Source organism: Eriocheir sinensis, unplaced genomic scaffold (assembly GCF_024679095.1).
Source record: "Eriocheir sinensis breed Jianghai 21 unplaced genomic scaffold, ASM2467909v1 Scaffold674, whole genome shotgun sequence".
Classification (NCBI taxonomy): domain Eukaryota; kingdom Metazoa; phylum Arthropoda; class Malacostraca; order Decapoda; family Varunidae; genus Eriocheir; species Eriocheir sinensis.
Genome location: NW_026112025.1, coordinates 62,760 through 79,519, shown reverse-complemented (window position 1 = coordinate 79,519; position 16,760 = coordinate 62,760). Strand labels below are relative to the sequence as shown.

At 45.5% G+C, this 16,760-nt stretch overlaps 1 long non-coding RNA gene across 1 annotated transcript in view; it reads right to left on the bottom strand.

Annotated features, from left to right (window-relative positions):
• Nucleotides 1–7,062, bottom strand: part of LOC126993775 (uncharacterized) — a 34,934-nt gene extending 27,872 nt beyond the window's left edge. The window contains exons 1-5 of the long non-coding RNA XR_007748253.1: nucleotides 6,952–7,062; nucleotides 6,816–6,883; nucleotides 6,414–6,549; nucleotides 5,339–6,209; nucleotides 5,198–5,239 (exon numbers count right to left, since the gene is read on the bottom strand). This is a non-coding gene — a long non-coding RNA (uncharacterized LOC126993775). The remainder of the gene's footprint in view (nucleotides 1–5,197; nucleotides 5,240–5,338; nucleotides 6,210–6,413; nucleotides 6,550–6,815; nucleotides 6,884–6,951) is intronic.
• Nucleotides 7,063–16,760: the final 9,698 nt, after the last annotated feature.

Here is a 16,760-nt window from a genome sequence, read left to right as displayed (position 1 = left end):
GGAACTGGGTTTCAGAGCATTTGAGAAGAGTGCCCCGCGGCTCTGTAATGAGTTACCCGGGGATGTTAAGAACAGTGACAGTCTGGCAATCTTCAAGAAGCGCTGAAGACTCACTTATTCACTAAATCCTACGACTTAACAAATATGAGGATTGAGGACAACTTTAGGTGCTAATATTACTGTTATAATGTTAGCGGCCCTGTGGAGCGCTGCCACGGCGGCGGACCGGGGCCTGACAGCTCATCAACGGTAAACAGTAGCAACGGTAAACTTACACTTATGTACAAGATCACAAACACTTACATTGACATTGACCCACAAACATACCTACACAAGGCAAACAGTCAACGCACTCGTAACACACACATCCATAAATACCAAACATATCACACTAACACTGACGCATACAAGCACTCATACTTTCCACGCCCCATACGTGACTGGAACAGCCTCCCTCAACAGACTGCGGTGCAATAGACTCATTCAGAAAACAAAAACACACTCACTTGTCACCACAACACATCAACATTAACAATTACACTTGATTCACTTCCCTCCCCTGCACACCCGGCTCCCCCGTCCCCCAACAGCCAACACATATATGCGTGTTATGCACCTGTACAGGCGCATTATTCGTCCAGATCCAGATCCTCTCTCCCCACTCTCCCTCCACTACTCACCCTCTTCCCTCCTCTCTCTCTCCTCCTCCTCCAATTCTTCCCTCCTCTCCCCCTCCAGTACTCACCCTCCTCTCTTCTCTCCAGCCGTATCGCTTTGTAACGTCCTCCTCCTCCTGGCCCTCTCTTGTTTATTCACACGCACTTTGCTTGTCAATGGCACTATTTCACTTAACTGTCCTCACTTCAATACACTGCAAGATTATCTTATTAGCATTCAGGGTAGGCGGTGGCCGAAGTGATAGCGTACTGGACCCACATTCGCCGCGTGATGGACGACGCGGGTTCGAATCCTCACGCTACCACTCGGATTTTTCAGTCACCGCCGAGTGGCTTAAAACTACCCACATGCTGTCCTGAAGACCACCCATCAACCCGGAACGAGTTCCGGGGGGCAGCATGAGCCAATGCAAGATGGCACCACTATAAACACTCGCCTGCGCCAGAACGGGCTGGGCCGACCATCAGGCCCCACCTGGGAGAAGCCTTGGGCCGACCATCAGGCCCCACCGGGAAGATGCCTACCGGCGCAATAGGCAACAACGTAAAAAAAAAAAAAAATAAAAAAAAAAAAATTTTCAACCAATATTTTCTCTTTCTACCACCATTTCTATCGTTCTGCCACAATCTACCGGGCGCTAACCACCACCCAATCGTACTACCAACATCCGTCTATACCATTCTACAGCAATTATTTTCTTAGCATTATTTTCAACCAATATTTTCTTTCAACCACCATTTCTACCGTTCTGCCACAATCTACCGGGCGCTAACCACCACCCAACCGTACTACTAACATTCGTATACCATTCTATCGCAATTCAACCAACCGCCATTCTTATTTCACCGAGAAAAACACCATTTTCTTAAACGTTTTCACGGCACGGCCACCTCCCGAAGACGCAACTTGCCCGCCATGGCGTGAAGGCGACGGGCCTAACGATATTTACCTAACCTCCAGCACTAATTAATCTCTTTACTTACCACTCATTATTTGCCTATCATTACTATTATTTATTGCTTATTCACCACTTTACTAAATTTTGTAGCCTTAATATACCAGGATTTCCGCTTGTGGAGGGAATGAGTAAGGGCGACGGGTCTACAATATTTACCTTTTTCTTCTCAAACTTCTCCTTTTTCTCCGTTATAATGATGGAAGCGGGGATACCTACCACTGAAGACTTTAATTATAGAAAAAATCTAAACTGTACGGCTCCTGGCACCCTAATATAAGTAACAATAGCGCTAATAGGTACAATATGTTAATTTCCTTTATTCTCTCAATATATCCTCCTTCATGCTCGGTGTTAAGAGCAAGGAAATGAATATAATGAACAAAGATATTTTATGACCCATTAGAATAGCAAGGAGAGAGAGAGAGAGAGAGAGAGAGAGAGAGAGAGAGAGAGAGAGAGAGAGAGAGAGAGAGAGAGAGAGAGAGAGAGAGAGAGAGAGAGAGAGAGAGAGAGAGAGAGAAATTATTCACAAAGACAAAAGACATCTGTGAAAAAGACTTGACGTCCGTCACCCCTGATAAAGAAAAGTCACCCTTGCGGCAAATCCCCCTCCGTCCGCTACGCCGCCGGGAATATCAACAGAGTAATAAAAACTTTCAGCGCTATAAAACACAAACTCCTCCCGGACACTGTATTAAAAAGGTAAATCTACTTTGACAACTACGAGAAGGATCAAGTTCAAGCCTCCAGCCGAGACACTGACTGCTCACTTTCACAACTACAAAAAGGATCAAGTTCAAGCCTCCAGCCGAGACACTGACTGCTCACTTTCACAACTACAAAAAGGATCAAGTTCAAGCCTCCAGCCGAGACACTGACTGCTCACTTTCACAACTACAAAAAGGATCAAGTTCAAGCCTCCAGCCGAGACACTGACTGCTCACTTTCACAACTACAAAAAGGATCAAGTTCAAGCCTCCAGCCGAGACACTGACTGCTCACTTTCACAACTACAAAAAGGATCAAGTTCAAGCCTCCAGCCGAGACACTGCTCACTCACTTTCACAACTACAAAAAGGATCAGGTTCAAGCCTCCAGCCGAGACACTGCATGACTGCTCACCCGCGCCGACCTCACCCCAAGCCCGTCGCTGGCCCGTCTATGTCTTCAAGAATTACCCGGACAGCCTCGAGGGACCGCTTGCAATTAAACAGTAGTAAGGAAATAAAAAAAAAGGTAAATGCATTTTCTTACAAGCTCCCATTTTCCATTTTAAAGGTGAAACTCTACCATAATAGGGCGAATGTATCTGTCTTACGAGAAGGACGGCACGGCAGCTCAAGGGAAAAAACAAAATGAAATAATAAAAATAAAAATAAAAATAAAATTTGAACAGAGTAAAAATATGGAGGAGATAAAAAATAATGACAAAAAATAAATAAATAACGGAGTAAAAATCAACCTGAAATCAAGAACGAAAAGAATAGAAAAAAAAAAGGAATTAAGGAGGAACATGAAAGAGCTCGCCGTCACCCGCAAGCAACACCCAGCAAAACAACTCCTCAGACCGTACACTCACCCGCCGCTGCCAGACTACCGCACTCCGAGCATCACATTTTCCTCCTTCTCTAATAATAACGTTCTCTCAGCTGTGCTCAGTGAGTATCCTGCATTTGCCGCTAGATTGTAGTTCATATGTTCAGTCCCTTATGTCTGCTCCCCTGACTAACTCAAGGCCTTCATTCTTTTGGCACTTGTCCCCTGCCATTGTATCTTTTCAGTTTCCTTCCTGGTGCTACGTCCACATGTATCCGTAGCTGTACAGTCACACCCTGTACTGCCTGGGGGTTGGGATGGCATGCTCCTCCCTTCCCTTTGTTGTTCACTTGCAACAATAAACTAGCAAGCAATCCTTCTCCCCCATAAATATCACCAGGAAGCACCGATAATCAACCGCTTCAATAATAACTAGCAAGCAATCCTTCTCCCCCATAAATATCACCAGCAAGCACCGATAATCAACCGCTTCAATAATAACTAGCAAGCAATCCTTCTCCCCCATAAATATCACCAGGAAGCACCGATAATCAACCGCTTCAATAATAACTAGCAAGCAATCCTTCTCCCCCATAAATATCACCAGGAAGCACCGATAATCAACCGCTTCAATAATAACTAGCAAGCAATCCTTCTCCCCCATAAATATCACCAGCAAGCACCGATAATCAACCGCTTCAATAATAACTAGCAAGCAATCCTTCTCCCCCATAAATATCACCAGCAAGCACCGATAATCAACCGCTTCAATAATAACAACATACAAAGCCAGTTATTGGCGCCGAGGAGACAGTTTTTTGGTTGGAAATTGGGAAATAAGAAAAACTGAGTACGACGGTCTGGCAAGGTTGCACTCACCCTCCCTGCAGGCACCCACAATCTATTCTCTATTCCTCTATTAATCTATTCTCCTCCATCACTCTATCCTTCCTCTGTCATGGGATTTGAGGGCAAGATTTTTTTTATCTGTGTTTCCGTAAAATAATTCAGATCTTACATTCACCCTCACTGCAGACACCCACAAGCTATTCTCTATTCCTCTATTAATCTATTCTTCTCCATCCCTTTATCCTTCCTCTGTCATGGGATTTGAGGGCAAGATTTTTTTTATCTGTGTTTCCGTAAAATAATTCAGATCTTACATTCACCCTCACTGCAGACACCCACAATCTATTCTCTATTCCTCTATTAATCTATTCTCCTCCATCACTCTATCCTTCCTCTGTCATGGGATTTGAGGGCAAGAATTTTTTTTATCTGTTTCCGTAAAATAATTCAGATCTTTCATCTCTATTCTCTATTCCTCTATCCACCAATCTACTCTTCTCTATTCCTCTGTCATGGGATTTGAGGACAAGAATTTTTTTATCAATTTGTGTTTCCGTAAAATCATTCAGATCCTACGTTCATCATCTCTACTCTCTACTCCTCTATCCACCAATCTACTCTTCTCTATTCCTCTGTCATGGGATTTGAGGGCAAAAATTTTTTTATCTGTGTTTCCGTAAAATAATTCAGATCTTACATTCACCTTCCTGTTCAATGTCAAGCTTTCCCACACTCTCTTATGAGGCTGGAGGCTCAATGATATGCGTCCAAATCTTTCTGTCTACGATCAAGAGTGGGAGGGACTCAGACTCCATCCAACCCCATAAGGAAATATAAGGACGTTAACCCCTTGGCTGCGGATTTCCTACCAGAAGACCTCACCAAGCAACAGGAATGGAACAACAAGTGGCTGCTACAATTCAATGAAGATAAATGTAAAGTCCTGCACCTTGGGATGGGATACCCAGCACACCAATACCACATGGGAAACTCCACTATCCACCACAGAGGAAGAAAAAGACCTGGGAGTACATGTTACCAGGCTACCAGTGAAGGGATATCCAGCATACCAGTACCACATGGGAGACTCCACTATCCACCACAGAGGAAGAAAAAGACCTGGGAGTACATGTTATCAAGCTACCAGTGAAGGGATATCCAGCACACCAATACCACATGGGAAACACTCCACTATCCACCACAGAGGCAGAGAAAGACCTGGGAGTACATGTTACCAGGCTACCAGTGAAGGGATATCCAGCATACCAATACCACATGGGAAACACTCCACTATCCACCACAGAGGCAGAAAAAGACCTGGGAGTACATGTTACCAGGCTACCAGTGAAGGGATATCCAGCACACCAATACCACATGGGAAACACTCCACTATCCACCACAGAGGCAGAGAAAGACCTGGGAGTACATGTTACCAGGCTACCAGTGAAGGGATATCCAGCACACCAATACCACATGGGAAACACTCCACTATCCACCACAGAGGAAGAAAAAGACCTGGGACTATATGTTACCAGGCTACCAGTGAAGGACGAATCCCTGACAATCGCAGCGGACGGGTTAAATGAAGAAGATGAAGAGGAACTGCATCTCTCTCTTGCCTCAGTCTCTTCAATGACCAGTGGCTGACAAAGCTGCCTAGATGTAGAGGGTGGGTGTCAGAGCAAGGCTTCGGGAACAAGCTGTCGGCACGCGGTGAGCATTCCACCTATCAAACCCTTTGGGGCGGAGTGGGTGACAATACTCCACAAGCTCCCACTCCACCTGACTTCCACTTCCACACAACTAAGACTATAGGAATGGTCGCTACGATAAAATTCTTAATACTTAATATACAACAACTCTTGGCCCTAGGAAATGAGTTGAGCTTGAAGTAGTTAATAAGTAGTCATGGTTTGGGTGTGATAAGTAGTAGTAGTAGTAGTAGTAGTAGTAGTAGTAGTAGTAGTAGTAGTAGTAGTAGTAGTAGGGCATATGATCCAGGTCTCAGTCTAAAATGGTGCTGTCTTGACCCTTATTATAAAAAAAGTATATGGATGTCATGTTATAGGAATGTAGACTTCTATCAGAGGCAGTAAGAGAGAGCTTATGATACAGGCCTTCCAGCTTCATACAGGATGGAGCACACTAACACCAGACAGAGAACCAGGTGGAGAGGTGGAATTACAACCTTTGCTGGGGCAGGATGGAGAACACTAACACCAGACAGAGAACCAGGTGGAGAGGTGGAATTACAGCCTTTGCTGGGGCAGGATGGAGAACACTAACACCAGACAGAGAACCAGGTGGAGAGGTGGAATTACAGCCTTTGCTGGGGCAGGATGGAGAACACTAACACCAGACAGAGAACCAGGTGGAGAGGTGGAATTACAACCTTTGCTGGGGCAGGATGGAGCACACTAACACCAGACAGAGAACCAGGTGGAGAGGTGGAATTACAACCTTTGCTGGGGCAGGATGGAGCACACTAACACCAGACAGAGAACCAGGTGGAGAGGTGGAATTACAACCTTTGCTGGGGCAGGATGGAGAACACTAACACCAGACAGAGAACCAGGTGGAGAGGTGGAATTACATCATTTGCTGGGGTGGGATGGAGAACACTAACACCAGACAGAGAACCAGGTGGAGAGGTGAAATTACAGCCTTTGCTGGGGCAGGATGGAGAACACTAACAAAAGAGAACCAGGTGGAGAGGTGGAACTACAACCTTTGCTGGGGCAGGATGGAAAACACTAACACCAGACAGAGGACCAGGTGGAGGTGGAATTACAACCTTTGCTGGGGCAGGATGGAGCACACTAACACCAGACAGAGAACCAGGTGGAGAGGTGGAATTACAACCTTTGCTGGGGCAAGATGGAGCACACTAACACCAGACAGAGAACCAGGTGGAGAGGTGGAATTACAACCTTTGCTGGGGCAGGATGGAGCACACTAACACCAGACAGAGAACCAGGTGGAGAGGTGGAATTACAACCTTTGCTGGGGCAGGATGGAGCACACTAACACCAGACAGAGAACCAGAGAAAGAAAGAGATGGAAAGGGAAGGGAAGGGGCAGGATGGAGAAGGAACAAGACAGAGAACTAGGTGGAGAGGGAAAGGAAGGAAAGGAAGGATGGAGCACTAACACCAGACAGAAAAGGGAAAGAAAGAGATGGAAAGGGAAGGGAAGGGAAGGGAAGGAAAGGGAAAGAAAGAGATGGAAAGGGAAGGGAAGGAAAGGGAAAGAAAGAGAAAGAAAGGGAAGGTAAGGAAAGAGATGGAAAGGGAAGGGAAGGAAAGGGAAAGAAAGAGATGGAAAGGGAAGGGAAGGAAAGAGAAAGAAAGAGATGGAAAGGGAAGGGAAGGAAAGGGAAAGAAAGAGATGGAAAGGGAAGGGAAGGAAAGGGAAAGAAAGAGATGGAAAGGGAAGGGAAGGAAAGGGAAAGAAAGAGATGGAAAGGGAAGGGAAGGGAAGAGAAAGAAAGAGATGGAAAGGGAAGGGAAGGGAAAGAGATGGAAAGGGAAGGGAAGGGAAGGAAAGGAAAAAGAAAGAAAGAGATTTAAAGGGAAGGGAAGGAAAAAGAACGAAAGAGATGGAAAGGGAAGGAAAGGGAAGGGAGGGAAAATGAAAGAGATTTAAAGGGAAGGGAAGGAAAAAGAACGAAAGAGATGGAAAGGAAAGGGAAGGGAAGCGAAGGAAAAAGAAAGAGATTTAAAGGGAAGGGAAGGAAAAAGAAAGAGATTTAAAGGGAAGGGAAGGAAAAAGAGATGGAAAGGAAGGAAGGAAGAAAAAGAAAGAAAGAGATTTAAAGGGAAGGGAAGGAAAAAGAAGGAAAGAGATGGAAAGGGAAGGGAAGGGAAGGAAAAAGATAGAAAGAGATGGAAAGGGAAGGGAAGGGAAGGAAAGGAAAAAGAAAGAAATTTAAAGGAAGGAAGGAAGGAAGGAAAGAAAGAGATGGAAAGGAAAGGGAAGGGAAGGGAAGGAAAAAGAAAGAAAGAGATGGAAAGGGAAGGGAAGGGAAGGGAAGGAAAAAGAAAGAAAGAGATGGAAAGGGAAGGGAAGGAAAAAGAACGAAAGAGATGGAAAGGAAAGGGAAGGGAAGGGAAGGAAAAAGAAAGAAAGAGATGGAAAGGGAAGGGAAGGAAAAAGAAAGAGATTTAAAGGGAAGGGAAGGAAAAAGAACGAAAGAGATGGAAAGGGAAGGGAAGGGAAGGGAAGGAAAAAGAAAGAGATTTAAAGGGAAGGGAAGGAAAAAGAAAGAGATTTAAAGGGAAGGGAAGGAAAAAGAACGAAAGAGATGGAAAGGGAAGGGAAGGAAAAAGAAAGAGATTTAAAGGGAAGGAAAGGAAAAAGAACGAAAGAGATGGAAAGGGAAGGAAAGGAAAAAGAACGAAAGAGATGGAAAGGGAAGGGAAGGGAAGGGAAGGAAAAAGAAAGAGATGGAAAGGGAAGGGAAGGAAAAAGAAAGAAAGAGATGGAAAGGGAAGGGAAGGGAAGGGAAGGAAAAAGAAAGAGATTGAAAGGGAAGGGAAGGGAGAGGGGCCAGGAGTCCGATGACGTCATCGCCGACGCTCACCCTATCAGCGGCTTCACTGCCTTAAGGCGGTGTCACAATGGCCGTTTTCGTCCAGCCGTTGGGGCTATGGGCAACGCCCGTACGTCCAACCGGGAGCGGGTTCACGGTTATCCGTAAGCTTTTTCTTCCCATCGCGTTGGCGCCGCCTTGGGCAACCGGCAAGTCCAACTTTTCCTGGTGTGCATCACACACGGCCAAGGTCGGTTGCCCATACCCACATCCACAATGTAAACAAAGCACTTGCCCTGTATCAACATGGCGTCGTCTGCTAAAGTAAGGGCTTGTGCTGCCATTACCCAAGTCATGGACTTGTTGCTGCAGTTAAATGGAAGGAAGAAACAGTTGTGGGTGTGGCGTGCCTGTGGTTCCTCCATGCCAGTTCTCATTGTCACCACTGCGCGTGCACGGCCAACCCACCCATCTTGACTCAACCACATAAACACATGGATCGAATAACAACACACACACACACACACACACACACACACACACACACACACACACACACACCAGACTCATTAGGAACCATTGCAGATGTTTCTGACAAACAGAAACGACTTCACCATTTCTTGAGTGTGTTAGGCAGTATTTGGTGAGTGGCTCACATGAACCAAGCCTCCTAGCTCTTGGCAAGAAGAGAGCAGTCGTCTTTAACACTGCTCTCTTCTTGCCACTGGGTGTGTTTGGTTTGTATGAACCACTCAACAAATAAGTTCTAACACACTCTAGGAAATGGGGAAGCCATTTTTGTTTGTGAGAAACATCTGCTATGGTTCATGATGAGTCTGGTGTGTGCGTGTGTGTGTGTGTGTGTGTGTGTGTGTGTGTGTGTGTGTGTGTCTGTCTGTCTGTGTGTGTGTGTGTGTCTTTGTTGTTACTCGATCGACGTGTTTATATGGTCGGAGTCTATGGGTGGGTTGGCCGCTCACGCACAATGGTGACAATGAGAACAGGCACGGAGGAACCACAGACACACCACACCCACAACAGCTTCTTCCTTCCATTTAACTGCAGCAACAAGTCCGTAGCTTGGGTAATGGCAGCACAAGCCGCGGCAGCCCTTACTTTCGCAGACGATGCCATGTTGACACAGGGCAAGTGCTTTGTTTACGATGTGGATGTGGAAACGGGCAACCGACCTTGGCCGTGTGTGACGCACACCCAGAAAAGTTGGATTTGCCGGTTGCCCAAGCTGCCGCCAACGCGGTGGGAAGAAAAAGGCCCAGTGTGACACCAGGTTACGGACAACCGATAACTCGCTCCCAGATGGTCGCACGGGCGTTGCCAGTAGCCACATCGGTTTTTTGGAAAAGGGCCAGTGTGACGCTGCCCCAAGGCAGCGTGGCCGCTGACCGGGTGAGCGCCGGTGATGACGTCATCGGACTCCCAGCGAATCACAAGCGTGTTTCGAGAGCTCAGCCAATCGTAAGGCTTCATCTATGGCTTTAAAACAACTCGTTCTCTCTTCCAGTTCTCTTCCTTTTTCCAAGGTACGTATTTTGAGATAACAAAATGAGTGAAGGAGGAAAAAATGTCAGCTTCGGGGAGCAATTATAATGGCGCCACTATAATCCATTGCCTGTGCCATGACAGGCTCGGGCCCGACCATCAGGCCCAGATGGATAGTCTACCGGCGCCATAGCCCACATGTAGAAAAAGAAAAAAAAAAAAAAAGGTCGGAACAGATAAGCATTTTTTCAGTGTTTTCAATATGTCGAGCTTCGCGATCCTCGAGTTTAGCGCTATACCTTCGGAACGAAGCGAGCGCGAAACTCGAGAGGGTACTGTATATATATATATATATATATATATATATATATATATATATATATATATATATATATATATATATATATATATATATATATATATATATATGCTTTATTAAAATCAACAGCAGATTTAGCATTATTCTCTTTATAAGTTGTTTTTTCTATTTCACGCACTGTAGCGCGGTCTTCTGGTTGTAGGTAATGGAGATCCATGTCTCAAGACGTCTTTCGGCCTATTCGGCCATCTTCAGGAGATGTTCTCGTTGCAGGTGTAGGAGAAGGAGTGAGCTGCTGGTAGGCGGAGCTATATATTGCCTCGCTGAGCCTGCGCGTTAGTGTGCGCGGCTCTCAGCCAATCGTAGCTTAGCTTGGCGCTCGCTGCCTCTTTGTCGGGAGTGACGTGTCGGGTTGCTGCTGTATGTTTATTGCAGGTTTCTGGGTGTAAATTAGCACTGCCTCGGTCATTTTGAGTCCTGTTGTTGTTTTCTCTTGTCAATATTATGGTGTTGTCCTCCATGTGTTTCCTCCTCAGGATGAGTCCGTGTTCGCTGAGGTAATGCCTTCTTATTGCTCCATCTGTGAGGTGAGCTGTTATTCTCTTCGATAGAGTTGTTGTGGTGACGCCGATGTACCTAGAGTGTAGGCGACTGCAGTCACCTAAAGAACATGTGTGTTGGTACACGACGTTCACCTCTTGTAGTGGACTTGTTGGAGGTAGACAGCTGTTTCTCATGATCAGGTTGGCGGTTTTTCTTGATTTGTGGAAGATTATGAGGTCGAGCTTGGTGTCGGGGTTGGTGGGTGTTACGTTCTTGTGGATGATCTTCTTAAGGGTCTTCTCGTCTTCTTTGTATTCTGACGACATGGTGTTCTTGTAATATAGGGTGATTCTCGACGTGTCTTTCTCTTTTACATAAGAACATAAGAACGCAGGAGTCTGCAAGAGGCCGGTAGGCCTGTACGAGGCAGCTCCTTTGACCCTAAGCTCCCGTGTATCTAACCCCACCTAATATCGCTGTCCATGAATTTATCTAGTCTATTTTTGAATGTGACAATTGTATTGGCACTCACCACATGACTGCTAAGCCTATTCCACTCATCCACCACCCTGTTAGTAAATCAATTTTTGACTATGTCCCTGTTGAATCTGAATTTATCCAGTTTAAACCCGTTACTTCGTGTCCTACCCGGTTCTCTTACCAACAAAACCTTATGAATGTCTCCCTTATTAAAGCTCTTCATCCATTTATAAACCTCGATCATGTCTCCACGCACCCTTCGCCTTTCTAGAGAATGCAAGTTTAACTGTTTGAGTCTTTCCTCGTATGGCAAGTTTCTCAACCCCTGAATCATCTTAGTCATCCTCCTCTGCACCGATTCTAACATTTTGATATCCATTCTATAGTAGGGTGACCAGAACTGAACCGCATAGTCAAGATGAGGTCTAACTAATGCTAAATATAATTTGAGGAAGACTTCGGGGCTTCTGTTGCTTACGCTCCTTGAAATAAATCCCAGTACCCTATTAGCTCGATTTCTAGCTTGAATGCATTGTGCCCTTGGACGGAGATCAGAGCTCACTAAGACCCTAAATCCTTTCGCACCCAGACCTACTTATGAGAGTGTCATTTAAGCAATAGTTATGTGAGGGTTGTTCCTACCTACACTCAGAATACTGCACTTCCCTACATTGAACTCCATCTGCCATTTATCCGCCCAGTCATATAATCTGTTGAGTTCACCTTGGAGAATACTAGCGTCCTGATCCGACTCAATTACTCTACCGATCTTGGTATCATCTGCAAATTTACTAACATCACTACTAATTCCTGTGTCTAAGTCATTGATATAAATAATAAACAAAAGTGGACCTAATACCGAACCTTGTGGGACCCCACTCGTAACACATCCCCAGTCAGATCTTTTACCATTGATTTGCACTCTTTGCTTCCTATTGCTAAGCCACGCCTTGACCCAGTTCAAAACTTTACCCTCTACTCCGTGAGCCTGTAATTTAAGCAACAGTCGTTGGTGAGGAACTTTGTCAAACGCTTTACTAAAATCAAGATAGATTACATCATAATTTTCATCTCTGTCAACCGCCTCAAATACTTTATTGTAGAAGGACAAGAGATTGGTGAGGCATGACCTACCTTTTGTGAACCCATGCTGCGAGTCGTGAATTAAGCTATGTTTCTCTAAATGCTCCCGAATGTTCCTGGCTATTATGGACTCCAGCATCTTGCCTATAACCGATGTTAAGCTAATTGGGCGATAGTTTGAAGCTTTTGGTTCAGGACTCATGAAGTTATCGAGTCGTCGTTTAATCCCGTCGTCAATTTCTTGCTGCGGGTAGCCGTTGTTGGCGAGAAGCTGGGAAACTCTCTTCAGCTCGGTGTTCGCGGCTGCCCATGTTGAGGTGTGTGTGAGGGCCCTCTTGACAAAGGCGCTGATTACGCTGCGCCTATATCTTTCGGGGCATTCGCTAGCACCGTTGAGACAGAACCCGAAGTTAGTGGCTTTCACGTACACTTCTGTTGAAAAAGATGTGTCCTCACGGTGCACCATGGTGTCCAGAAATGGGAGCTTCTTATTTTGTTCTATTTCTTGCGTGAAGTTTAAGCAGGAGTCGTTCTTGAATTCGGTGATTAACTCGTTGATGTGGCTCACGGTGCCAACGCTGATGAAGATGTCATCGACGTACCTGGCGTAGATTTGTGGTTTGAGCTGAGGGTGGCGTGCAAATAGCCTTTCTTCGATGGACCCCATGTAGAAGTTGGCGAAGAGGACGCCGAGGGGTGATCCCATGGCCACACCGTCTCGCTGCACGTACATCTTGCCGTCGGGTCCGTAAAATGGTACTTCTTTAGTACATGCTTGTAGAAGGAGGCGTAGCGAGGCTTCGGGAATGTTGAGTGGCTCTTCGTCTTCTAAGTGGTAGATGCGTTGACAGATGAGATCTGTGGTTTCGTCGACCGGTACGTTGGTGAAGAGTGATTCAACGTCCATGGATGCCATGATGTTGGAGGGACGGGTAGTCTTCAGGAGATCGAGGAACTCTGTTGTGGACTTCAAACTGAAGGAGGCTGGTGTGAATGGTGTGATGAGTTCGTTGAGGCGCTTGGCGAGTTTGTAAGTAACGGATGGTGTCTGGCTGATGATGGGACGTAGGGGGTGGCCTTCCTTGTGGGTCTTGACGTTGCCATAAGCGTAACCCAGTTTGTGGTCGCCTTCGATGAGGGGGAGCTTCGTACTGCTGTTGTTGTTAGTCTGGCGGATGACACGGTTCAACTTCGTCTTGATATCGTTCGTTGGGTTTCTTGTGATTTTTTTTCACATTATAAAATTTTAAAATGTATTCCATTTTTGAAAACTATACCCTATAATTCTCTCTTGATGTGAAATATAGGAACACTGTCAAATTTGTGTCTCCTAATGAGCAGAATGTAAAACTAAACAATTAATTAATTTTCCAAAAGGTATCCCCTTCTTTTAGACTAGTAATATTAGACTAGCTTCCCTTTCTTCTGAATTTTTGTAACAAAAGGAACATTTACTTCCATGAAAAATATATGGAACTAAATATTCAATTAATTTGATAAAATATGTCCTTTCTGTTGAATACTGATATCTGAAACAGTTAAAAACACCAACTTCCATATAGTCTCAAACTCAAAAGTGTTCACTTATGGATGCCCTTCAAAAACTTAACAATTTATATTTATAGCAATACCGTAATGCCTAATCAGACTCGCAGTTTTGACATGCATACAGATCTAGGCCTACTCCAGTTGTGCATTCTGCATGTGACCAATTTCTACAACCCCGACATTGGACCCATTTTTCAGAAGGTCTGCTATTAGCAAATAGTTCCCCACACATCAAACAAGGCCATTTGCCAATTTGCTGATAATGGGGTAAAAGGCCCACATGTGGGGTAAAAGGCCTCCCTGTGGGCAACTTACCCCAAAGGCACAGGGGGCCTCTTACCCTGGGAACATATATATACACAAAATGTCACCATCTTTCCTACAAGTAAGTAGGCAGAGTATAGTCACATGCAATATGGTCTGGACATCTTAGAGCAAGTATCCATAGCCATCAGGATAACTACAGTTCTTTGTCGTTAATTAGGCATCATTAAAATCACTGAAAACTTACAAGAAATTAGTCAAAAAGAAGAAATGTCCCCTTGTGGCCAGAGCAACTGTCCATTGTTTAGTCCAGTAGTTCCTGTGAGCACAGAGCGTTGGCGTTGCCTACTTGATCATGTGACTGCTTGAGAAAAGAAAGAAAGAAAGACAAAACCAATGGGGGGCCTTTCACCCCAGGGGGGCATCTTAACCCACCTTACCCTATACAAAAAGCAGTGTCTTGGTGAGGGAGAGCTTGGAACACAGTGGCTGAAGCTCATCTTAACCTGGTAGCAGCAACCGGCCAAATTTGTGGCTTTACCGTGTAGCAGCGACGGGCCAAATTTGTGGCTTTACCGTGTAGCAGCGACGGGCCAAATTTGTGGCTTTACCGTGTAACAGCGACGGGCCAAATTTGTGGCTTTACCATGTAGCAGCGACGGGCCAAATTTGTGGCTTTACTGTGTAGCAGCGACGGGCCAAATTTGTGGCTTTACCGTGTAGCAGCGACGGGCCAAATTTGTGGCTTTACCATGTAGCACCGACGGGCCAAATTTGTGGCTTTACCGTGTAGCAGCGACGGGCCAAATTTGTGGCTTTACCGTGTAGCAGCGACGGGCCAAATTTGTGACTTTACCGTGTAGCAGCGACGGGCCAAATTTGTGGCTTTACCGTGTAGCAGCGACGGGCCAAATTTGTGGCTTTACCGTGTAGCAGCGACGGGCCAAATTTGTGGCTTTACCGTGTAGCAGCGACGCGCCAAATTTGTGGCTTTACCGTGTAGCAGCGACGGGCCAAATTTGTGCCATGATATAAACCCCCCAAATAAATGATACATAATCTGATCACAAATGCTTTGATATATATTATGAAATGGTTTGTCTGAGGGGTGATTTTTTCTCATTTTTCTCGCTTGGAGGGACCATTAAGAAACATGATCCCCGCTGCCACCACCACCGGGTTAAGAATACGGACTGAGTCAGATGAAGAGGTGGCAGTGTAATGACCAAGCGAATTAGAAGATAAAATTCAGGATAAGCAATTAAAGCAAAAGTATTATTCACAAAAGGAGGAGGAGGAGGAGGAAGAGTGAGTGAGTGAGTGAGTGAGTGAATGAGAACATGGAGATAAAAGAGAGGAAAGGAGGAAAATAATGGAAATGGAGTAAAAAGAAATACACGGGAGAGATGAAAGAGATAACAAGTAAAAATAAAACAATTGATTAAGAGAGTGATTGTTGAGAGAGAGAGAGAGAGAGAGAGAGAGAGAGAGAGAGAGAGAGAGAGAGAGAGAGAGAGAGAGAGAGAGAGAGATCATTACCCCGGAGATGCGCACTAAGGCAATGCGCGCCTATGGATCACCCCCCCTTGATTACCACAGGCTATACACGTGAACAAGGTAACCACTATCTCTTATTACTCCGGAGATGAGCACCGAGGCCACGCGCACCTCTGGATCACTCCCCTTAATTAACACAGGCTATATAATTGAACAGGGTAATTACTATCTATTACTACCCCGGAGATGAGCACTGAGGCCACGCGCACCTCTGGATCACTCCCCTTAATCAACACAGGCTATATGATTGAACAGGGTAATTACTATCTATTATTACCCCGGAGATGAGCACCGAGGCCAAGCGCACCTCTGGATCACTCCCCTTAACTACCACAGGCTATAGAAGTGAATAAGGTAACCACTATCTATTATTACCCCGGAGAAGCGCACTAAGGCAACGCGCACCTATGGCTCACCCGCCCTTTACGCAGGCTATATAAGTTACCAGGGTAACCACGCATAACTATCTGCTTTCCTCTCCCGTCAACTATACTTTCAAAGGGCAAAATGAAGCTCAGTCGGGTTTTTGTAAGTGACTTTTTTTAGGCTGAAGGTGCAGAGGAAGGGTCAAGCTGTCACCAGGGTCACAAAACTACCCCTGGAAATGCCCACAACTCCTACGAAATCCTTGTCAAATGTGTGTTTTGTTAGGTTCACGGTACAGAGGAAGGGTCAAGCTGTCACCAGGGTCACAAAACTACCCCTGGAAATGCCCACAACTACTACGAAATCCTTGTCAAATGTGTGTTTTGTTAGGTTCACGGTACTGAGGAAGGGTCAAGCTGTCACCAGGGTCACAAAACTACCCCTGGAAATGCCCGCATCTACTACGAAATCCTTGTCAAATGTGTGTTTTGTTAGGTTCCCGGTACAGAGGAAAGGTCAAGCTGTCACCAGGGTCACAAAACTACCCC